The 26,128-nt window shown below is 35.3% G+C and overlaps 1 long non-coding RNA gene across 5 annotated transcripts in view; it reads left to right on the forward strand.

Annotated features, from left to right (window-relative positions):
• Nucleotides 1–26,128, forward strand: part of LOC310906108 — a 58,625-nt gene that overhangs the window by 14,829 nt on the left and 17,668 nt on the right. For 2 of the 5 annotated variants that reach the window (XR_014589351.1, XR_014589352.1), the window contains exon 2: nucleotides 7,504–7,645. The exons of 2 other annotated variants lie outside the window; for them this stretch is intronic. This is a non-coding gene — a long non-coding RNA (uncharacterized lncRNA). Of the gene's footprint in view, nucleotides 1–7,503; nucleotides 7,646–19,982; nucleotides 20,196–26,128 lie in introns of those variants that run through there. One more of the 5 variants, XR_014589354.1, reaches the window with a different exon arrangement.

The raw sequence follows: 26,128 nt of genomic DNA on the forward strand, positions 1-26,128 counted from the left end.
GAATGCTGTGATGTCTCTTAAATGACATTAAGGTCTCAAATTATTTAAATGTGGCATCAAGTGTGACTTGGTGTGCTTTTGTGTGACTTGAATCATCCTGGCGACAACTGAAGCCATAATTGGTTGAGAAGTATCAAGGAGTCTGGACATGCACCTTAGGGTATCTCATAACACAGGTCACCTATGTTTAGGCAAATAAGCCCCTCCTCTAGGTGCAGGCAATTAAACCAAGCCTCTGGTCAACACAGTTGATGGAGCCTGCATGGAACTGCCCACACATAGATATTTAGTGTTGTTTAACACATCCTAGGTATCCCCACGGTCCACACTGTCTCTTGTATGTCCCAAGATTTGTCTGCAGCTGTAAGAATCTCTATGACGTCCCAGATGACACCAGATCCCCATGTTTAGTCAAGGGAACAGAGCCCCAAAGAGCTATTACTCTCACTCTAAAACAGATGTCTGGTGTCTGGACAACTGAGTCATTACCTAGGACACATTAATTGAATGGGACATGGTTGGGATTCAATTGCCAAGAAAAGAGTCCCCTTGTGCTACCTGCAATACCCAGCAGTACCCAAAGCAGATGCATGGCACTGGCCTGTTTGACCCAGCTACACATGCAGATATTTGCGTGTGGACAGCTGTATCTAGGTGTCTCAAGCTGCAAACTCTATCTTGCTCTGTATAATACTAAATAGTGAACATTTTTTAATATATCAAGCATAAAATTGAATTATTTGAATCACAATATTAATGAATTTGAATTATAAGCAAATGTTTATCTTGTCTTCCATGACACAAACAGGTGGAGAAATCTTAATATAATTAAAATTGTTCCAGATCTGAATTAAATCTTAGATATCACTTTCTTTCGTAAGAAACCTTTTTTTCCCCTGTACACAGCTGCACTTTATGATTGCAGACAATTACAGTCTTTCTAAAGTCATTCCTAAATCACTACAGGATGAACATCCAAAATCAGCCTTGCAATGGCACATAGTGTGAATAAGCAGTAATTCAAGTGAAACTGTGCTTAGAAGACTGACTTTTAAAATATGTGTGCATGATAACAAAGTGGCAGTATTAATTCAGCTTTGGATTGTGGTATTGCAATATGCTGGTATCATGCATGCAGTATAGTGAAACAAAGACACTAGATAGTAAAATGAGTCTTTATTTATGTTTTTGTCATTTCAAAAGTTATTTATTTGTACCATTTATATCGTGGTGATTCAAAGGCTTTTTACATTTTATCATTCAGTGGGTAGGATTAAAGTCACATTACAGAGCTGGAATTTGCTGTCTGAGAAAAAGATGATTTTAAAAAACCCGTATATTTTACACTCCGGTAGTTGCATAATACATGAACAATAAATTTTAAAATGATGAATTAACTTCAGCAAGGAATTTTTTCCCATGGCTTTATAGATACCAACATAAATAAATTACTTTGCATGAGCTTCTTCTCACATTTCAAAAAACACCAAACATTAACAATGTTAGTATATCTTCACTTCATTAAATCTCCAAAGAGACACCAGTGAGTATGAGCATTCAGTACAAAACTCTTTGTCTTCGAAATAATACTAAAGATCCTTAATAGGCATTAGATAATTTTATGGAAAAACAATGGGGTTTTAGTAGCAAACTTCATTAGTATGAAGGTGGATGAGTCTGTTCCTACCACTCTCATCTTTGAAGTCTAGATAAATAAAAAAAAATTAAATTAATACTTTCTCTAACATTTTGAAAAATGTGGCAAAGCATTTCTTCACCTCTTCTTGCTATCAAAGCTGCTAAAGAAATAAATCCCATGAATTTTTAACAAAATACATGCAATTCAACATTCTTCAAAATATTTCAATACATTTCAAGGAAATGCCTTAGTTTTCTTTGATGGGCATAGCAATCTACCTTCAGAATCAGAGTTACAGGGTAAATTTACTTCTTGCAAGATTATGCAAGCAGTATTTTTAATGTGTTTTGACATTATTCTTGCTTCTGTGAAGAGAACATTTATATAGTTCCAAAACATGACTGTTAATAGGTTTGATTCAAACACGCTATGGTAGGATTCAGGGCATGCATATGATACAACGTGATTCTTCTGACAAGGTGAATTGACTGAATCTTCAGATTACAATTCTCAGTGCTGATGACCCTAGTTCTGGTATTTAAGGACTCTTCCTGAGCATACTTTACCAATCTTCACTTCTTCAAGGAGAAAATCAAAGTGTTTTTATCAAATTCAGGAGCTTTTTTTTATAAACCCACATTTCTTAGATTTCTACCAGATCCAGTAAGAATCTGATTGTCATTTTCCTAAAACTTCTTTCCCTGGCATCATTATATTGTTAATATTTTCAACAGTAAGAAGAGAGTACATATGATTTTTTTTTCATTTATAAGAAAATCGTATGTCTACCTTTTGCCATTACTTTAATGTAAAGCAATGTAAAGAAGAATGTAAATTCACAGAACTTGGAATGCAAATGAGAAGCCAAAATAATGTGCTTAACATTTTCTAAGTTTTTGTCTGACCTTTTACTAACCATTCTCTATCGTTTGCTAGATTTCATTAGATTTAGCATCAGACACAAAATGTTTTATTAATGACATATCCAGGTGATATGAGATATTCAAGCAATTTCTATAGGTTGTCTAAATGTTCAACAAAATATGCAGTTCACAAGAGCTTTGAATTCACAAGGAAGTTACTGAAATTCATATGCCGAGAGCCCCACACTTTGTGTTCTAAAACAGTGGGAAATACATTTTTCCATTATATTTCCAGATAATTCTCCATATTTGTTATTATATTTGTCCTTTTATCCACTACTGAATTTCCAAGGAAAGACTCCCTCACCATCTGGCATTCTCTCCCCTTATCTCTGAGGAGAAAGGCAACATTTGTAGTCTCTCATCTTCTGATTTTCCCTCCCTAACCAGCAAACATTTTTTGGTATGGAATAATAGTGCTTCTGGGGAAGATGAAATGGAACAGGAACACCAGATGAGGAATGGCTAATGAATATGGTTCAGAAAATGTCTTCGAAACAAAAAAAAATTATGTGGGAGGCAGAAAAATGAGGCTCCTGTTGGCTTTTTTTTTCTTTTTTCTTTTTTTTCTTCCGTTCTTTTTTTTTTTATCTTCTGAGGAAGATCATTCTCTGCTTCTGATTTATAACTCCCTGCTCTCATTGGAACATCTCTGTGGCAGAATTAGAATAGTGTGAAAGAGCCTTGTAAATTAAAAACCTTGAGTTCAACATACTGATAAATACTGCAATAAAGTTAATGTTTGTTCCATTTCTGGTTCTACTGTAGAAAAGTATAATTATCTCTATTGGTCTTAACATTTCTGGTTTTTGTCATTCAATTAATTTTGTTTACATCAAAAAACAGAACTAGCAACGTTACTAGAAAAGCAGCTTGAAAGTATTTAGATTTGCATAAATAATAGTTGGGTCTTTCAGTATCAAAAAATTGAGGATTATAAAACAACCTATCACCAAAATGGTCCTGCTAAATTACTGACCCTTCCAATCATTAATCACCTTGATATTAAAAGAGGAAACCTTCTATAAAGAGAGACATTTCACATCTCTCAGGGTGATTGTTTCAAGATTACATTACTCTAATGCACCTCATACTTTTATGAGCATGAAAAATATGATAAAAAAGATGGCATTTCATTTCCAAATGAGCCTTCTTAATGTACCACATTCCTCAAAAAGAAGAAAGAGTTCAAAGTGTTGTATGAAAGGCAAAAGAGTGTGACTGGAAAAATCAGTCAGGTAGGATTTAATAACCTGAGAAAAAAAGGAGAGAATGAAAGGCATAATGTGGAGGAAACATCTAGAATAAAACCTGATAAGAGCAAAAATGGCAGTCAGTACCAGCTCCAGCAGCGGTAAGAAATCTTCACCTTAACATCTAATTAGAGTAAATCTAAACAGTGCAATGAATGCTGTGCCATGAAGACATACCTGAGCTGACAAATTCGTTTGTTTAATGGAAGCAATACTGTTGAATTACCTTCACTCAAGCTAATAAACCTCATTACTCTGTAGAAGCTGTTTGTCCCAGGGGAAAACTACAAAAATGCAGCTAGATATAAGGCTGTGTGAATACTTCTGTCAAAACAGGTAGGGCAACACAACAAGAGGAAAGGCATGAATGAGAAAACCTAGAGGCACTGTTATTTCTTTTGATAGAATCAAGAGTTTAAGATGGTTTTGGAAAATATAGTCCCAAAAATAACCAGTGAAGAGGATAAGAGGGGTCTTAGTACTACAGATGCACTAGAGAGTGCCTCATTTTTCCTTGTAGTAGCAGTTATGTACAAAACTTTATTTCCTTAGCTGTTCTCTCACACTGAATTCACAGTTTAGTGGGGGTTTTCCAGCACTCCTAATTGACCTAATGTTATTTCTCTTATTAAAAGCAACTTGGTATGGAATTTCTTTATCTCAGCCATTTCAAAATCATTAGTAATTTAATTCTCATTTATTAATGGACCTAGTTTAGACTGGTACCACTTCTTTCCTGATACATTTACACAAGCAAATCTTGTTCTCCTGCCACAACCTCATTAAGGATGAGATAGTGCACTTTGATTACAGACAGTAATAAGGGGGATTTTTAAACTTACAGCCACTTTGTAAGTTAAGTTTATACTGTCAGCCAAGCTCAGGTCTGTTGAAATTCAAACATGTCATTGTACATGACTGACAGCTAGCTCAGTCTCATGTTTTGACTATATTCAAGAACACCCCAAAGGGAAAGTTTCAGCCAGCACTCGGTACAATCAACCACCTTATTTTTCCTTCATTTTTTTCGACATTGTGAGAATGGAGGAGCTTAGTTCAGCAACTGATATTTCCAAAGAATAATGTTACATAGAGATTTAATCTAGTTAGTGTCTATAATACTCCTGAACAGGTATCTTGTTTTTCATAGCCAGTGAATTTCAGACAGCTGGTATTTGCAAAGAGGGAAGGAGATAACCCTCATTTCATTGAGATTCAAGGGCTGGGACCTTGCCAGAGTCTACAAAATTCCTATTCTCTATGCTGCTGTTTAAATACATAAACCTCTATCTTAACACCTTTCCCTCTGTGACCATATTTATTATTACAGGAATAATCTGACTTCCACAGCTTTTAGCAGCTCCTCTACTGGTTGGCCTGGAGTTCAAGAACCCATTTAGGACAGAATCTAAACTACTTCTATTCCAGTTAGGCCTCTTCCAAGGCATTCCTTTCTGCTCTTCCTTAAACAACAGTCTGTCTTTGATATTTATTTATTTATTTATTTATTTTTTCCCTCACGAGTGTGGATCTGGAATATAATATAATATAATATAATATAATATAATATAATATAATATAACGTAACATAACATAACATATTTATCAAGTCTTTTATACTTACTCTTCTAGAAATGAATGGGATTTTTCGTAATCCTACTAGTGCTTCAGAAGGAAAAAAAACAAACAACAACCTATAGGAGCCTTGCAAAAAATATTGAATAGGAAAAATGCTGAGTTGGAATATACTTCTGGCACTCCTCTTGCTTAATCTCTCTCTCACAGAAGCACTGTTGCCAGCACAAGACAAGTCAGCCATGGTTTTGTTTTGTCTTTTGTCTTGTCTGTGGACCCTCTGGTATTTTCTCCCAGATCGGAAATTCTTTTCTGTTTTACTGTTAAAATCAGATAGAAATAGGAGCCAACAACCATTTAAACCCTGATCTTCTGCTGCCATATAAATTGTGATGCACCTTTTATCCAGTAATACTTTATATTTTGACAGCACTTTCAGGGTTACAATGCAAAACTTTCAGGAAAAATTCCTAACAATGTCAATACAAAAAGTAGGCCAGTTCCCATAAAAGTTTAGTTATCCAAAAGTTATGTATCAAAGTACCATAAGTTATATATCTGTAACTTAGAGGCAGTTCACCCTTCCAGTGGAATTTGCTCAGGCTCTCTATACAAAAGAGGTAGACACCACAGAGAAAGATCTAAAGGAGCCACTACCCTCTGAAGTGAGCAAACGACAATCAGCATGCTCAGCATGTAGTACCCTGAAGTCAGAAATGACTCAAGGCTTAATCAGAGTAGAAAGGTGCCTAAGGCACCTGTCTGCTTGAGGGGCAAGGGAAAAGGATTTGTAGGCACAGCCTTGCTGCCTGCATGTTTGGTCCCACTATGTCTGCTATGTATACTCCTTTACTCCTGTCTTCCACTGGAGAAAGGGGATGGTGACTCTGGTCATCTCTTATCACATGACAGTCACTTAAAAACAGTAAGCAAGATCCTGAATTTCAAACACCTTGGCTGTTTTTGTCTTGTTTTGTTTCTTACTGGGTAGTCTATATGACTTTTGGGCTGTTAATTCTACAGATTTTAATCCCTTCCTATTAACATTTTTTAAGGAAATGTTTTTCCAAAAATCAATCTACAAAATATCACATCAGAATTTCTTCTATGCTTCCACATAAGTATGCTTCCCTTATGTTATTACTTACAGTTCAGCCAGCATTTCTTCTAACTTTGTCTTTGGCTTGATATAGGTAATATGTGTATATTTACATATGAGAAAATAGTATGTGTATGGAATTTTTGGTCTGAAATGTAAAAATCTTCAGAGTTTTGGTTTGTTGTTTTTTTTTTTTTTTTAAATAAATGCATTCAACTTGCACGAGGTGGGAAACTGTAATGTTTTTAGAGAACAATGCAAAACTGAATGCACTCAGTGCTCCACAACAGAGCCATGTAAAGTTCTATTCAATCAGTATGGAGCTCTAGCTCTTCTTCATGAGAAGGTGATTACAGTGAAAGAATATGAGCTTCTTATCCTAATGAACAAAATTATGTCACACCACATGAATCCCTGCTAATCCTCTTTCAATGAACACAAAATCTCACCTTAACTGTGGATTCTTAATTACACACAACTATTTCTGGCTCCAAATTAGCAACAACAGCAAAACCCCACACCTATAAGCTTCTCCTAAAGGTAAGACCTTCATAGATCACTCAGCTGACAACAATTAAACCTGATTAAAAATAGAGTAAAAAAGCTATCAGGTTCCACTGTGAACCCTGATTTTCAAGTCTCTGTGACTCATTCAAATTTTTTATACAAATCTAATTTATATAATGGCAAAAGCTGGAGTCAAATTTGTTGGGGTTTTTTTGGGTTTTGGTGGGTTCTTTTGTTGGTTTGTTGGAGTTTTTTTAATGAGCTGCAATGTTTATTATAAAGAACTTGGATTTTTGCCTTTCTGTAAGTTCATTGATGTAGTCAAAAATCAGGGAATGAGGATGTGGTTTGTACCAAGGCAATTCACCAACTCTCCCCCAAACTACTTCCATTTTAATGAGTCTGAAAAACGTCATGATACATTTTAAGTCAAGTGTTAAAAATTCAAACCTGAAAAAGGCATATAGATCTTTTATGGTTAGCTTTAAAAAGTGACTGTTGTCACAGCTTGTATGAAGAAAGTCTCTGGCACTCGGATTCATTGCGCAAGCCACTTATCCTCTGTCTTCATGACAGAGGAAGAAAACGTCCTGTGAAAGAGTAATCTGGAAAAAGACTGCTGAAAGGCAGCAGGAGTTTCTGAACAAAGGTATGTGTCTTTTACGTAATCACAGAATCACAGAATTAATTAGGTTGGAAAAGACCTTTAAGATCATCTAGTCCAACCTACAACCTAACCTAACACCACCTCATCACCTAAACCATGGCAGTGAGTGCCATGTCCAGACTTTTTTAAAACACCTCCAGGGACAATGACTCCACCACCTCCCTGGGCAGACGATTCCAGTGCCCAATCACTCTTTCAGTGAAGAATTTTTCCTAATGTCTAGCCTAAACTTCCCCTGACACTGCTTAAGACTGTGTCCTCTTGTTCTGTAGTCACCTCTTGGTCAAAGCTGAGACACAGCACAGATCATTAGGAGAGCAGTAGAACCCTATTGTCAGCCAAGAATTCAGAAGTACAGAGATGGCACTTTCCATGGAGAATGCTTTAATGTCTTCCTAGAAAACTTAGCAAAACAAACTCTCTTCCTTTAAAATGTGCCCAAAGGAGGTAAGATGACATGCCTACAATATAATACTCCAGTAGCAAGATTTCCTGCTCAGTGAACAGAAGACCAGACTGGTTTGGAGAGCTCAAACCTCACAAAGTGTTTTTCTTTCATATCTGCTGGAGCCAGGCTGAGAACAGAGAGCTGGCAGGAACATCAGTTCCTCCCCTTATGTTTATTACATGTGCCTTCACAAAGGGTTGTCTGGGATCACTGAATGCGGGCCTGTGCAAGTGGGTGGGAAGAAAAGTGCCTCTGGAGAACTGTTCTCAAAAACACTCCCAGCCCAACATGATCAACAACCAACAGCACTGAGGGTTGACATAGGGGTTGAAGCACCAAATCGAGGATCCAGATGTAAAATCATCATTGAACATAATCAGTCTGAGATTCTCTCCTTATAGAAATTGTACAGAACTCCAACCCATCATGAAACCAAGCCATCAAGCAAGAAATTATGCTACAGACTCAAGTTCACCTAAGTGTTTCAGAGAAAGAAATCTGAGGCACAGCCATAAAATCTGCCTTACTGGCAAGGAAGTAATGCACAGTTTAGATGTATCTATACATCATGAGGGCTACTTAACCAGGTGCATAAAATTTCAGTTTGAGCCGGTTGTATAAATTACATTGACAGGATTACAATCAGAGTGTAAAACCGCAGTATTTTTAAATACAAAGTGGCTTCAAAAATGAAAATTAAAGAACAGTTGATTTAACTTGGTACATGAAAAGATGATTTATAAAATGAAGAGATTATATTTTCTCAAACAAAATTTCACACTCTAACATTGATAGAAGAGAATCAAAATGCAATTCAGGCTGTGGACTTCACAGCTGCCGTTGAGACTGCAGTACTAAGTATTCAGATCATGTCACACAGAGATCAGTATGCACAAATTGGTACCTGGGGACAACCTAGGAAACAAAAAAGTGTAAACGTTCTGCAAGCAGGTCTTCCAGCATACAGCTCAAATTGAATCTAACTTTACAAAAGTGGAAATCTTACAGTTGTTCAAAGGTAAATTATCTTCTGAGATGAGTTATTTTTTCACAGAGGACAGCTAATTTACTGAGATTTGACCTCCTGCCCCTTTACTGACATGTGCTGAATGTGAGTCTAGCCCAAGGGTAATGAATGGTGTTTGAATGAGAGATGTTTTACACCAAATTGTGACAAGGGTAATAGCATGTCACTGAGACTACAACAAATGTCAGGAAAAGGCTGAAATCATAATGGCTTTAGAGTAATCATTATTTGCTGGTGGAAAAACTGCAACAGATTAATTCACCACGTATCCAGTGTGAATGTGGTACAGCTTGATGTAATGTGAGCACAAGTAGTCTGTCATTTGTTTCCTAGTCTTAACACATGGAGTCCAAATTGATGTAGCAAGTTATATGTCAGCCAGTAGTATATCATATCCTTTGAAGAACCACATTAAAATTCATTTTGCATTAGGTCTTTCCATCTTATTATGAATATAAAGAACATGACAGAGATTACGTATAGAAAGCTTTGCAAATTCCTGGCATATAGAATGAATGCTGAATCAAACTAAGGAACCCAGATTATTTAAATAGAAAGTGAACTTCTTTTACTGTTGTTGTTTTTGTTTTCTTTGTTGTTTTGTTGTTTTTGTTTTGTTGTTTGTTTTTTTTTTTTTTTCCTAAAGAAAGTGATGCAGGAAAGAAAATGATTTCTAATTAACTGTGATTTTTGCTTCAATGAAACCAAATTAGATTATATTCCTGATGGTTGTCCTGTTCTTTCCTCATGTCATCATGACTCAATAATATAAAAAATAGGAATAAATGCCTTTAAATATTTTTTGTTTGTTTGTTTATTACCTAGCTATTCAATTCAGCAAGAGAGTGAGAAAGCTAATTCAAGACAATAAATAAAATAGGTTATCAAACTGTGAGAAGAAACTTAAACCGATACTTACTAGAGCTGCAGTCCCAAAATATTTTCCAATAGTCTCCACATTGCATTTATGCATCTAATTAAAACCAATTGTATGCATAAATTATCATGATTTTTGTTTTCTATTGAAAATGTAAAAATAATTGTAAGGCTTTTAAGCTACCCAAGATGCTTCTTTCAGATATTTTCACTAAAGCTGATATATCTCTGACAGTCGGCATGTCATTTTTCTGTCTTGGCACCCACATTTTAGTCCTAACTGGATTGGATCTTACCCTGGCATTTTTCCTTGCTGTACAATATGGAATAATATAGATAAGAGTCAGAACAGAAAATTCATATTGATATGCTAATCCTGCATCAACTGCTTACCCTTAAAGGCCTTTAAACCCTGGAGTGACTTATTTGGGAGAGTTTGTAGGATCAAAGACTAACAGCCCGCATTTTTGTCAAAAGACATGCTGGTCCATGACATCAAAACCAGAGATGTTAAATACTACACTTCCATTTTTTGCAGCAACCATTCCATAGGTTATTCCATATTAATCCAAGCAGCAGTTACGGAAGAGAATGGATAGAACTCCATTAAAACCTCACCTCTAGCAAGACACAGAAAAACATTATGAACTGTGAGAAAAAGTTCCTTTACTGAATTGGAGAAAATCTGCAATCAAGATTTCTTGGTTTAAAGATAATTATCAGCATCAGTCAGCCAGCAGGTGAATTAAAATTTGTCATGGTTAACACCAGCTGGCAACTCAGCACCATGCAACCACTCACTCAAACACCCATCAGTGGGATGAGAGAGAGAATCGAAGCAGTAAAACCAAAATAAAAATATTTGTACAGTGTTGCTGCTAGATGAATGGAGACTGCTCCACAAAACTATGCAAAACAAGAACAAACCATGGTTAGCTGGTTTCAACCATATGAAAACTTTCATAAACTCACTTTTGAAGCAAAATGAAACCGCAAGTCATAATTAGCCCTAGGTTTTTCAGTTAGATTGCAGAGTTGTTTAAGATAATTGTAAGAATTACCATCAGAATTAATACCATGATGTCAAATAATCATAAAAAATTGTTATAGAGAATGAAAAAGAAAAAACAGTGGGCCAACACAAGTTTTATATCCAGTAATCAGGTTCTTGGTTTTTAAATTAGCTAGCTCATCATAAGATGCCCTTGTGTATAGTGGACATAAAGGCAAGAATTACAATAGTGTTGAGGTAATGGGATAAAAATGGCATTAGAATATTGGACAACTCAAAAATCTTGTCTAAGAAGAGACTTCATCTTAGCACAATCATTGCTTATCAGAAAATATCTAATTTTCTGCTCTGTTCTAAATCTTAAAATGCCTGTAAAAAGTAACTTTTAAAGCCACCATTTTGATTTACTGGTGGTTTCTGGAGAAAACCAGAAAATCTGAAGATTTTCTGGACTCAAAGATGATGTTAGTTATTGCAAGCATTTAAAGTAATACAGAACCTTAAAAGAGGGAAATGAATGTGAAAATAAGAAAAAGAGTGTCTAGAATAACAGTGTCAGAATTAAAAACAAATTTAAAAATAAGCTTTCTTTAAATGTTTCACCCAGAATCACAGCTTAATATCAGAATACATTTTCTTATTAAACATTAATATATTATTTCATAAAACTCAGAGTTTTCATCCTCTAATTGAAAATTTCAGCCAGTTAGCCTAGAACAGAATTGGATAAATAAGCTCAAAATGAGCCTTGAATATCCAGGATGAGAAAGAGGATCTCTTCTCTCAATCATGAATCTGGATACTTGCTGTATAATATGAACCCAAGCACCTTTGATACTGTTATGCAATTTGTTTAGACTGCTTACGACACAAAAACAGAGAAACTTGATTTGTGATTAATTGCACTACCTAATCAGTTCATAACCATTGTATCTGGAACATAATATGAAGAAATCAGACTTGAGTATCTGTCTTAAAATAGTAATGGAATCATAAAATAAAATACAAAAGACAGGTTTTGTTGTTTTCACAATCACACACACTCCATCTGAAAGACAAAGAGAAAAAAAAGATTGAGGCTGCTAATTCTGACAGCTCTTAGTTAACAGCAGTGCTCCACAAACTTCTCTTAGTATTCATGAATCTATGCTGACCTACACAAAGCCAAGATTCATCTTTTATTAAAACATAATATGTGAAATGAACGTTTTTTAATTTTCTTTCAAATAGCCACCTTTGTCTCTGTTAACTATTGAATTTCACACTGTATCATCCAGGTCATATCTTGTTTCTGAGTTCCAAACATCCATCAAAGACTAAAAGGTTCTGGCCTATTTTACACATTCTTAATTATGTTATAAAGACTGACAAGACATAAAATTCAGTTTGTGAAAATCTAAACAAAAAGGATTTAATGTCAATGTAAGGCACAGCAACATAAATGACATCACGAAATCATTAAATCAGATTAGCAACAATTTTTAAAGAAATGACTGGCATCACATCCCAACCACAAAGAAAATGTGAGGAAAAAAACATACACAAGGAGTAAGCTGTACTCCACTTTAGTAGGAACTTTTTTGGAGCAAGTGCAAGTTTCCTTGTTGCCCTTCCTTTTCCTTACTGTTTTAGCTTTTACTTTTGCTCTTTTACAATTTTTTTTATGACAATGGATGACACAATTTAGATGAGAGAATTTACTCAATCTCAAAAATAGATTAATATGATTTAACAGTGAACTGAAATCATACACAAAAGTCACAACTTCCTTTGAATAAAGGCAAAGAAAAAATTGAAAAGAAAATGGCAAAGGACAAGTAAGCATATTGCCTAGGAACAAAATTTACACCAAGATCTGGAGTATATTAGTCAAATAAATAGCCTCAGCGCAACAAAAAGCTTTATTAAAAGACTGATAACAATAAGCAAGCAATGTATTCTGAATTTATCAGCTTTCTCTGATATTGAGTAGTTCTTAATGACTCTCAGCAAAAACTTAACAAAACAAATTCTAAGGCTAATAAAATTTTTTTTCTCTGTGCTACAATTATAAAAAGATGCAAATTTAACATTTAACTTAAAAAGAAGTTTCTATTATCACATAAATCCTATGTAAATTTCACATATACATATGAATTTTAACACCTGAAAATGTTGTATGAACAAGATAGTGCTGGTTAAACTTCTAACGCTTTGATAATAGCCACTGACCATGAATCTTTTCATCCACATCATGTCTGTAAATCATAAGTCTTTAATACACCTTGATTCACAAGGATAAGAAACTTTATGAATTTCCATTTCTTTGCTACTTAGCAGTTTCCAAACAACACAAAGTTTGCACAGAACTCAGTGTTCTCGCATCATCTCATAAGTGTCCAGGGAAGGGCAACAAGATCAAGACATAGTCTTGAACAAGAATCCCATGAAGAGTGGCTGAGAGAGCTGGGGTTGTTCAACCTGGAGAAGAGGAGGGTGAGGGGGGACCTTATTGCTCTCTAGAACTGCCTGGAAGGAATATTTCATTTTATCAGACAAATATTTTTCTAAGGACTCTAATTTCCCTGTTTCTATGTACAATGAATCTTTTCCTTAGCCTTGCTGCAGTAACCTCTACTGCCTGCCTAGATTCACAACCTCTACATAGTTGAAGAGGTGTCTTGTCTCTGCCTCAGCCAGCCCTGACACCTCGACAGCAAAGGGCACGGTCGGTAGCAGGATGAACCTCACTGATCCCTTGGGTTCTTGTGTGCCTGAAGGAGTGAAGCAATGACAGCAGGAAAAAAGAGGAGGCTGTTCAGGGTTAACTGCTGGCTTTATTCATCAGGGTATCTGCCCCAGCAGACACCCCTCAGCAGAAGCAGCGGGGAAGAAAGGCGAGGGAAAAAAAGATGAGAAACCCCCCAATGCAACACCTTCCTCATCCTTTCTTCATTTGGCTGAACATAGTGACTTTAAGGGGTAAGGGACAGTGCTGAAAAATTCCTGCTGGATGTAGAAGGGAGTCTTCTTTTTTTCCTTTTTGAGAGCAGTTTTGACACAGGGCATAGACTGACTAAACCTCAGTGACACCTCAGGCCTAGATGAACATCGCCATTGTCATTGTTGGGTTCTGCTTGCAGAGCCTCGTACCTACTGCATGCACCAGGGCACTGGGAAGGTGGGGCAGTCACAGCAGAGACTTACCCCGGAGAAAAATGAGAAGAGAAAGTTTCCTACCAGGTAGAGGCACACCACTGTTTGAGGGACAGTGTGCTGGCATGATCCTTCAGTCTGCCATCTCAGCAGAGATAGGGAATGGAGAACCATGCGGCAACAAAGATGCCAGGGATATTGATTTGTTAGAAACCATGAAAGTGCCTAAGGCTGATCAGAAATTCAGGCTTGTCCTCCAGAAATGTGTGATATCAATAACCCAGCAGAAGTGCATCTACACCAATGCACATAGAATTGTGAAAAAAGCTAGAGGAGCTGGAAGCTGCTGTGCAGCAGGAAAATACAGTTGTCATCACAGAAACATGGTGATTGACTCACCACTGGAGTGCTGCAGAGGCTACTAAGTGCTCAGAAGGAGTAAGCAAGGACAAAGAGGCAGTGGGGTATGTTTGGGAGCACTTTGACTCTCCAAACTTTAATGATGGTGATGATAGGTTAAAGTGGTTTTGTGTAAGAATTAGCATAAACACTAACAAAACACATAATGGTGCATCCCATCAAGGATATAGCTGGGAGAACTGTCATGATCACAATCCCAAAGAGCTGTCGGGAGTTAAATCTAGTTGGCACCTTGACATTCAATTACACTTTAATCTCCAATATTTCTACTGCTTATAACAGTGGTCATATTCTCGCTTCATTTTTCTTGGGTCAGCAGTTTGTTTACCAGAAAAGAATAAGGATACCTTTGGGAAAGGACTGTTATTAGATCATTCTTTTTCCCCTTCTCAGAGAAAATAAATAACTGTATTTATTACTACAATGTACAGCAAAGGACAGAGGGGAAAAGATATTAAAAGTATCTTTTATTAAGGTTTTCTTTGAAACAACTGTGCTTTTATTTTCTGCACCACATCATCTTTGTGATTATCAATGGATATGAAAACAGGACAAGCCATTAAACAGAAATTAGGAGATGAAAGCATACAGAAAACTTCTCGATCTGCCTATAAAGCTGAAAATATTTAGGAGGGTGGGGGGAAAGGGGGACATGTTTTCTCCACTGTTTCATGTACAGTACTTTAAGAACATATGAAAAATATCTTATTTCTTATATCTAATATCAAACTGAGTTGTTGAGAGTATATTCTTTATTAAACAAAAAGAAAGTGAGAGTATAAGGGAATAAAGATTTTAACATAAAATTTAAGTTGAATGCATTGAAATTTTAGTGTACATAGAGAATATTGAAGATGAATGGCAAATCAATTCACTATGCCCATACCCTTAACCCAAGAGCCTGCACCAAATAACTTTTTATCATGTAAGAAGTTTTCATCATGTAAGAAAACAAGTCCTGTTAAAGGACAGTCTTATTTTTTTGTATTTTAAAGCTGATCGCTGTCTTAGAACTTTCTGAAATACAATTAAAAATACCCAAGCAATGATCTTGAAATTAAAAATGCAGTTGACACACTGGGGATGAAAACACCTAGTGGAGTGAAATAGAGTTTGTCTGTTTCCATTCAGATTACTTTCTTGGAACCAAAAAATTCCATTTTTCACAACTTTTGGCTTAAATTTCAAGCCTGAGTGTCTCAAATGACAGGTGCCTTGAAAAGAAGTGAATCTGAACTCATGTAAAACTATGCCTATTTTCAATGCCTATTTTCAGTAAATTTACCTGATTTTTTAGGGAATTAATGTTTATAATTTCATGATCCTTTTCTTTTATCATTCTATGCCATTACTGAGGAAAAAAAAATGTGGGATATATCACTATAGACTAGCAAATCAAGGGCAATTTATACTCTCTGAGATTCTAAAACAAATTTCCACATATCTATCTGAGATTCTAGGACAATTTTCCACGTTTCAATTTTTCAAATTTGTGAAACATTTCTCACAAAGAGAGAAAAATTACTGGGGGAAAGGGAAAATCATAAATTTTGGCCAAATATTTAAAGGCTAAATAAAAATTGACCTTCAGAATTACTGCTTTTAACTTTCTGTACTTGTATGTGCTAGTGATGCGTCTTTACTCGTTGCAGTTTGTTTAAAGGAACTAATGAATTTGGTTCAGAATCATGAATCTTTTTTTTATAGTGTCAGCTAAAAATTTACTAATGAAATTTCACTGCTCTGAGATTAAAATCTAAAAAAATATAGTACCCTCCTCCTTTTTTAAACATGCCACTTGGTTCAGTCTCTAGTATTTACAGTAATCCATAACAACAGCAGATGTAACATCAGATATCACTGGAACTCTGTTCAGTAGAAAGTATTCAACCACACATATTTCTGCATGAGAAGTAGCCTGAGAAAGTCCTAATCCTGTTAGGCCATTGTCTTGATGTGCCACAGGATTCTGGCTCTTGAGTAAGAGCCAAGTGAATACATTTTCTGTATAATTACTTATATAGCTTCTGCATACTTCAAAGCACATAACATAAGTGTTATGGCTCCACGAACATTTATTCTGAAGTGTTACAAAAGTTGATTACAATGATTTTAATATATTTCTGTATCTACTTAAAATTCCATTGCTCCATGAAATCCACATTAGTCCTTCAGCCTTTCAAGTGCTCCATTCCCCTTAGTAGCCCTTCACTGAACTCACCAGTTTGTCATTATCTCCCTTGAGCTGTGAGCCCTAAGCTGGACACAGAACTCCAACAGGCCTCCTCCTTTATGCTGAAAAGAGATGAACAATCACTTTCCTGGAGTTTTTGCCTTTCTTGGATGCAGCCCAGTATGCAGACAGAATTCCTCTCCCTAGAGACTGAATATATTAGATTATTTCAAGGTATTGGAGTAGTGCCCTGGACATCACAACTTCTGAAAGATGATAGTGGTTTTTAATGACAGCAGGCCAGCTCACCTTTGAATGCATCGTCTGCATACTTGCAGTTTACTGAATTAATCTCCAACTCAACTCTCCTTGATGAAAAAACTCTATATAATGGATTAATTATATTAGCAGGACTTTGTGATCTTACAGCATCTACTCATTGACTCGACACAAGATGCATTAGTAGAGTTTGTCAGCTTTTCCAGAAGAGACACTCAGATGACCACAAAAAACTGCTGGTCAGCACTTTTCCTAAGAAATTCTTTTGACCATCATCATCACAGAAAGTAATGGTGTTTTATTCTACAAAAAACTGGAAAATCATTTTTATCTGGCTTATGGCAGCAAGAAATAAACTTAACATTTTCTCTTACTGGTTTGCTTCAGAACAGGAAAAAAATTGTTTTGCTTACATGAGCTGGTAATGCTGTTGCCCTTTTATTTGACAGCCCTGCCTGTACTGTGTTCCTGTATACATCAGTTTGTTTTATTCTCCTGTTTGAGAGATGAAAATCTTTTGTCTTACCTATAAACAGGATCTCTCAAGACATATTATTAAGAGCAAAGAAACCAAACTCTTAAAGACAAAAATAGGCATTCCAGAAGTCCCTAGGTAATTTCAAGCTTGACCCTGGAGAGCCTCAAACACTAAATTAAAGAGACAAACCCAGGCAGGATTTTTCAGCTGTTCCTGTTTATGTTGCTCTTTCTTAATTAGTTGAATATATATTGACAAATATGGAAGTGAACTGCTGGCCTGCTAGACCTTCACACCTCCTGTGGCAGATGGAACTTGGGAGCCTTGATTCCAGTGGAGGTTTGATATTTTTTGTAAAGATAAATAAAGGAACAGGAAAGAACGAATGCATCACTACTGTATCTTGTTTGAGCCAGTTCCTTACAAAGCTGGAAACCAAATTCAGTCTTAAGTCAAGACAGGAAAATAAAGACAGTTTAGGTCCTGGTGCTAAGTCTGTTAAGGTAACAGTAGAGCCTCATTTTCCCATAAGATTCTAAAATCTCTTTCCTCCAATCTTCCCTCCTCCAAAGTTTAGTGCCTATATGGTGAATTTTGCTTTAATCTAATTTTTAGTCATTACTATTACTATTATTATTACTATCACTTCATAAAGAAAAGAGGTGATAATAATAATCAATACTGATTCAATTATCTTAGAAGATTTTAGATCTTCAGGGAAAAAATTATTTAACTCTGCAGCTGTAGTTCCCTATTCTATCTACAGATTTTTGAAGTTGCAGTCAATGAAGTATTTGCTTTGTTCAGAGAGAGCAAATAAAAAGACTGATTACTAAGCAGGGAAGTGTCATCTATGTCTGCACAGCTCCCCTTTCATGGTCCTTGAAAATGCAGAAGCAAGTGTTGAAAAGGCCAATCTTGTTTCTTAAGTTCTGTATAAGAAAGAGCATTGCAACCTCAGGCTGACCCTAGTATTTTCTATTTAAGCTGCTGGAACAAATGAAAATATTAAAACTGTAACAGTAAGAAACTCACAATGAGGACACAACAAAGAGAGTAAGAAGAAGAGGGAAAGGTCTTATGAAAACAGAAGATAAAGAAGGAGGCAAATGCCCCCAAAGTGAGAATTGTAGAGGAGGCACTCTCTGTGTGTTTGACCTCTGCTGCAAAAGGATCTATTGAGAAAAATAAAGATATCTATTGTTTGGGATTTTAGACAATTGTCCCTGAATATTCCACATGGCCTTTCTAGTCCTTTTACAAACGTTGGAAACTTTATTTCTAAGTCTAAATAATATTAAAATGATGCCATGAAATTCAAGGAGTCTGAGTCAAGGTGAAAGGAGAGGAAAAGAGTAGAAACAGTTCTGCCAGTAACCAATCAGATATTTTATTGAAGCATTTGGAACTAATAGGATGCAGAAAATCTGGAAAGTAAATAAAAGAAGTTTTTCCAGAGCAACCATTAATTTATCTGCATTACAATGTTACAATAAATTCTAGCTTAAAGCACATACAGATGCTAAGACTGTGCTTGCCTAAAAATATTGCATTACAAATCTACTGTTACTCCAAGCTCTCAAGTATAGTCATGCAAAAAGTTTACAGTTGTAGAGCTTCACAGTCCTTCTATCTTATAACTTGGGAAAGATAACCAAATAAACAAGTTAACCCATAAAATATACTTTTTGACACCTTTGAAAGCATTTGCACAAGTCTCAAATAATTAATGTTTCCAAGATAACTTAAGCTGTGATTACCATTTTTCTGATGGCAAATATAATGCAAATCCAGCACAGGAAAGTGAGACAATGTCATATTCAAGATTAAGATATTGATGTTCCTTCTAGTTTATTACATGATGTTGCCCATTTGTTCTATTTCTCTAATTCTTTGCCTTGACTAGCAAAGGTTGCAGTATCTCAGAAATTCTTTGAGGGTAAAAAGAATGTTCTGAAAAATGCCATTGTCACTTAATGGTGAAAGGGAAAATGTATTTCCTGTTATAGGACATGCACCACAAGGAAGCCTCTGAGCTTCTTACATGAACATGGCTCAAATCCACACAGCAAATCTACCATGACAGGATACAAAATTTGTCATTTGTACAAGATTTGCTCATGCAGTGCACAGCACAAATACATTTTTTTTCCCCTCAAAAAATCGTGGATAGAAGCAAGAGATCCCTATGAAAATGAAAATCCTAGCAAGCTGGGTATATCTAATGAGAAACAATGAATGCTCCATCAATTTTTAAGAACTGCCTCTGTTAAGACATGAGTTCGCTGATGATACCTATCCATTAACCAATAGAAAATAGGTTAATGAGTGGAAACAAATCTGATAATAAAGTTATTTGAAAGAGCGTCATTTGTTTAAGGAGCAAAGTTAAATCAGTTTTGTTTTTGTTATGGACATATTACATTAGCCATGTAAAAATATCCATTCTTCTTTTCTGTTCCACAGTTTGAAAGTAAATGTTTCATCGATGATGGAGAAATCCCAGAATACTTTTACTGTACAACTCACTTGCCTTGAGGGAAGTTCTGAATATTAGACTACTTGAGGGAAGCCTCAGTATTGAACTAAGCTAGTAAATCTCAGAACTGGTGAAGATCAGTGATCAAATTTATCAACTCCCATCTACTCTGATGATGCACGGACCTAGTAGTTAGTCTTCACAGGTAAATACGATTTAAAGTAGATTTCTGTTTCAATGCCATGGTAAAGAGGTTGAGACATAGATAGATAGGTAGATAGATAGATAGATAACAGAATTGGTTGATTCACAGCAGCAAAAGTGTATTTGCATGCATACACTATAGATATTGTTTATATAAAAGCTGGTTCTTAGTGATTATTCTTTCTGATCCACCAGGATACCACTCATAAGAGGTCCTAACTAAAGGGAAAAAAAACCAAAATCATAAATTGTCCCAAACAAACAAAACAAAATCATTACTTCTTGTCTAGTTAGGCTAGATACTCATGATGATCTCAGTTGCCTAGAAGTAAGCACACGAATAAAAAAATAATAGCTGTTTTAGATTAAACATCAGGCTATTAAAAATATAGAGATAGAAGGAAGTATTAAATAGTGCCATAAATCTTTTGCAGAGCTTTAAAGTTATACTTAAAACTCAGTTAGTGTTACTTTCAGACATAGCAATGGACACTCATAAGCAGGTGTCTACTAACAATTGGCACCCAGCAGCATCTCAACTGTCACACATGTTTAGATCTCTTAGCCATAAATCCCTTTTTCATATATTTGGAGAATTGCTAAAACAAGCTATAAGCTATTAACAGTCTCGTGGTCTGAAAATAGCTTTCATAAAATATTTCTACTTTCTAGTCCCAACAATTTCTGCCCTATAATATTTCTAAAGACATATTAGCCTTTCTTACTGACCCCTATATAAAGACTATCTTCACAACCTTGTAGAATAAACACAGAAATAAAACAATCTGTTAGAAGAAAGAAATTAGCAAACTGTAGAGACATTCATCTTATTCTGTGGAGACAGGTTGAGAGAGCTGGATTACTCAGCTTGGAGAAGGGAAGGTTCTGGGGAGACCTTAGAGAAGCCTCCCAGTACCTAAAGGGGGCTACAAGAGAACTGGAGAGGGAATGTTACAAGAGCACGTAACATAGGACAAGTGATAATGGCTTTAAACTGAAAGAGGGCAGATTTATATTAGATATTAGGAACACATTCTTTACTGTGAGGTTGAAGATGCATTGGAACAGGTCATTCAGACAAGCTGTGGGTGTCCCCTCCCTGGAAGTGCTCAAGATGAGGTTGCATAGATCTTTGAATAACCTGGTCTAGTGGAAGGTGCTCCTGCCAGCGTCAGGGGGGTTGGAACTAGATGATCTTTAAGGTCCCCTCCAATCCAGGCCATTCTACGATTCCATAATTCTATGATTCATCTGATAAGAAAGTTCAAGAATAGACTAAATTCCCATAAGAGTGTCATTAAGTCATTAACTAGTGCTGGGATAGTTTACTGTTTAAGAATTAAAGATTAGTGTTAATGTGGTAGTGAAATAATAGCTCTTATTTTATTCTTATCTCATATGGGAATTTAATTCAGCAAAATATTCTACACACTCCCTTACCGAACCAGATAGTGGGCCATCCTCTATCACTTCTTTTTAATTTAATGTAAGTGCAGAGGAACTCATGGAAATTCTTCATTTTTGGTGTGCAGCAAGCTCTGTAAAGGATAAGACTTGATGCTGTTGTCGTGCCAATCAAAGCTAAAAGCTTTTTTGAATGAGTACTCAAATCAAGCTGATACTAAATGTCACTTCTTTCCTTCCTCATGGCTGAAAGTGCTATAAATTTTAAGTAGAGTTATCAGGAAAACAGACTGTGTGCATTTTGGAGGAAGCACCTATGCTTAAATAACAAAAATTGAAGAAGCATGGAAAGCAAAAGCAGAAGTATTTAATAGTTTTAATTTTATTTTGAAAACAAAATTATTACAGTCCAAAATGCAGTAGTTACAACACACAGAGATAAGAAATTACCTTATCGCACAAAGTATAATATGCACTAGCTTGTTCCAGAGAATTAAAATGTTCTGTGACAAAATTCTGATTTAATCTAAGGATGTCACAAGAAAAAATTAAGAAAATTTAAAAAAAAAACCCAACCAAACAAAACAACAACCAAAAAACCCACCACCACCAACAACAAAACAGGAGTTAAGGGATGTATCATTATCTAACACGTATATCACTTGATACTAGTAAAAGTTTTGGCTTTAAAACTTTTATTTCTCTGGGTAAAATGGAATAAAGATAGACTGTCATGTTTTACAGATATGCGTGTTTACCAATATAACGAGAGCATATTATACAGAGTAAAAATGTATTTAAAGATTTCTTAAGATAATTTTCAACAATAAAACATGTCTAACTAGAACCAGAGTTCAGTAGCTCTGCAAATATCTTAATGGTCTGGATATAAATTTGAGCTAGGAATAAGGACATAAATATTTTTGGTAAACAGCTTTAGAGAAACAAGATAGGGAGGTATCATGACAATTCATTTTTCAATCAATCTTATCTTGAAAATCTCCCTGCAAATACCATCCCACCTGAGGCAGAAGGCAGAATTACCTTGTAAAGAGGCAGAAACTGAGTTCTATTGGGTAAAAACCACCTTGAGACTTAGTTCTATGACCTAGTTACATGGAAAGAAATCCATTTATTCACACCAAAATCTCTGAAATTTAATAAAAATATGCACATCCACAAGCCAGTTATTTAATATATTTCTTCTCTATTGGCTATAATGGGGTAGACTCTAATTTGCACATAGACTTGTAACATTTAAAAATCTTAACTTAGGCAAAGGGATCTCATCAACCATTTCTATGACACACAGTCATAGCAAGCAAAGAAAACTACTTTAAACTTAACCAGATAAAGAAGTGTGTGGCATTTACCAAGCTAGGATTCTACTAGATTTTATTCAAGGAGCAACTAACTGTCACACCCATTTTTTTTATATATATATATATATATATATATATATATATATATATATATATATATATATTTATATTTATATTTATATATGTATGTAGGTATGTATTACACACACACATATATAAAAAATAGTTTGTGTTATGTAAGAGGATATGTGCAACATATATATATATAAAACACTAAACATGTACATACATGCACAGTGTGGAAGTCCAGGCAAAAAATAAGCAATTTTCTGAGAAGGAAAACATTTTCTTTTTGTTAAATATTTTCCATCTAAATCTTCTGTGAACATTTACAGGTGTTAGACAGAAAAGAAATAAGAGATACCAAATACAGAAATCCCAAATCTCTGATTTATGTGTCATGCTAGTAAAGTATTCATCCAGTGCACTGTTATATACACACTTGGAAATAAAGCACAGTTACTTGAGCCAAATAGAAATATGTTGAAACCACAGAACATAAATCTAAATTTTAAAGACCATCGAGTTAAACCTATTAAGTCAACATTGGACAAAGAAAGAAATAACTCATTTTCCAAAGAAACTTTGCATATATAAACACAAGAAAACAAATTTAAATTAGCATTGAAAATTTCTTTGTTTCATGCTTAACTTCTCTTTACTATTGCTATTACTTAATTTAAATTTTTGTGCAATATATGGAACTTACGTAACAGCTCAAGGGATTTGTATTGAAAGTTTCAATGCTTTGAACTCTTTTTAGTAATAAAGGATTTTTGCATGCTTTTTAATGCACATAATGAAATTCTAAATACCTGTGCTAAGTGGAGATGCAAATTCAGGCAATGAACCCAGACCTGCAATTAAACCATGCTGTAAAATGTAAGGGACTCCGACATGCAAATGAGCTTAGGTCCACCACTCCTAGGTCCAAGTAGAGACTTGGAATAAATCAATATGTTTTATTTTGAATACCTCCCTGTTTTCAAATCAAACCAGGGATATCAAATCAAACCAGGGATATCAAATCATTAAAGCAGATATGAGCCAGAAAGCAGTTTCTCTCATTGATACTCCCCAAAAAATTTTTTCAACTTTATTTTGCATGTGACATTATAGCTAAGCTTATTGTAGTTTAGGAACACTGAACATAAAAGAAGCAAGAAAAGTAAAAGTCAAGTATGAAAACTAAGACTAGAAATTCAAATTATGACTGCAATTATAATGCAAAGGTAAATAATTCTTTCAGATTCAACTGGTTATAACCGTTATATGCAATTTCCAAGAATCTCTGTTAGAAGAATGGAAATAACAAAGTGAATCTGTGTTCTCATATGGCCCCACAAGTGCTTCTGAGAAGTGTTGAAAATATCCCCTTGATCTTGATGCTTTGGTAGCTTACCTTAATTGCTCTTTATTTGGCCAGGGTGAGCAACTGGCAAAGCTAACTCATGTCACAATGGCCTGTGCTCAGTGCACAGCACTCTAATATCTGATTATGAACTTTATTTTATCTAACTGTAACTACTTAAAAAATCAGTGTCTGGGGTAAAGCAGATATTGAGGCCTCTTTGGAGACAATGCAGAGCAACAAGCACTTCTGGAACCTAATAGAGCCCTAAACAAGATAAGTTTAAGACTCTTACTTCTCATTGTTTAAAATAGTGCATAAAGAACTAACTTAGACACCTACCTGATGCATGGCAAAGGTTGGATTAATCACCCTTTTAAGGAGAAATACCTTTCAGAGAACATCTGGCAGCAGAGGTTCTTTCTCTTTTCCAATTATGTGGAGTACTTCTGCCACAAACTGTCAGAAAGCATGCCTGTGGCCAACTGAGTAAACTGATATTATAAAGGGCTGAGTATATATAGCCATCTTTGAGTGAAATTTAGTAGTATTTAGAAATAAGGAAAGAGAGCAGAAAATAAGAATTGATGGATAAGAAAAATGAATGTCCTTAAGATCAATTGTGATTCAAGGACAACAATATGAGAACCTCTTTTCTGGACAGTTTCAGAGAAACACATGGGTCTCCCAGTGCTAAAAGAGACATTTCCCTTTGTGAGTTATACCAGTTTGTTTCATCCCTTCAGCTCTTAAACTCAGCTGCAAAGTTCTCCATTTTGTCCATTCACATTTATACAATGTAAACTTCACAAAACATATTGTAAACGCTATAGGGTACACTAACACTAGTCCTCAGAATAATGGGAAGAACATTGATGCAGAAGGAAAGCATGCTGCTTTAGCAATAATTCATGCCTGTGTAATGTATAAAAACGCTACATTGGAGATGATTGCACTCTGCTGGACTGTATAATAGTTATGCAACATCCAAGTCAAAAGGGACCATAAGCACTTCAGATGCTATCACTCCCACATCAGACTTGTCTTACTGGAGTTGCCATTTAGAATATTGTAGTCATGATTTGGTTATGGGTAAATCTTCACTATGGAGGTACAAATTCTGTTCCACAGACTCATTAATTTTTATTATTTTACTGTGAGTCTGATTACTCCAGAGCTGAAAAGTGAATAAAATGTATTTTGAAAAAAGACAAATGAAAAATATTATTCTTTTAGCTGACTGCATTTGCCTCTTTTTTTTTTTTTTTTTTTTTTTTTTTTTTTTTTTTTTTTTTTTCCATTTCAGGCATATTTATGATTTTGAAAGAATTTAATATTTTTTCTGGATATGTCAAATTTATAATTTTGATGTCAGTACCTGTTTCAGTTTTAGTTTGTTTTTTTAAAGGACCCTGACCCATCCTGGACTGGCAAATCCTAGAATTCAGGATCCTAGCTACAGGACCATACAGCAAATATTAAAGTAATGCATTATTTCCAACTCAAATAAATAACCTGGCCACCAAAGAGCAGCTTTCTTTGTTTACTAAAAAAAACCTAAAATCCTACTAGACAAAAAATCTGATATCAAGGTAAAAAACCATTTGTTCACACTGGTTATTGCCTGTTTGAGACCAACAGCATACTGTGGGTAGACCAAAATAAAAGACAGGGTCATTTGTAGCTTAGCTCAAAGTGTTTCCCGAAGGGAAACTGTAGCTTCTCTACACAGTGGGAAATGTCATCTGAGGAGAGCACACTGTTCAAATGGTTAAGAATGGTACTGGATTTACATAT

The sequence above is a fragment of the Zosterops lateralis genome (genome assembly GCF_965231275.1).
Source record: "Zosterops lateralis genome assembly, chromosome: 2".
In the NCBI taxonomy this organism is placed as follows: Eukaryota; Metazoa; Chordata; class Aves; order Passeriformes; family Zosteropidae; genus Zosterops; species Zosterops lateralis.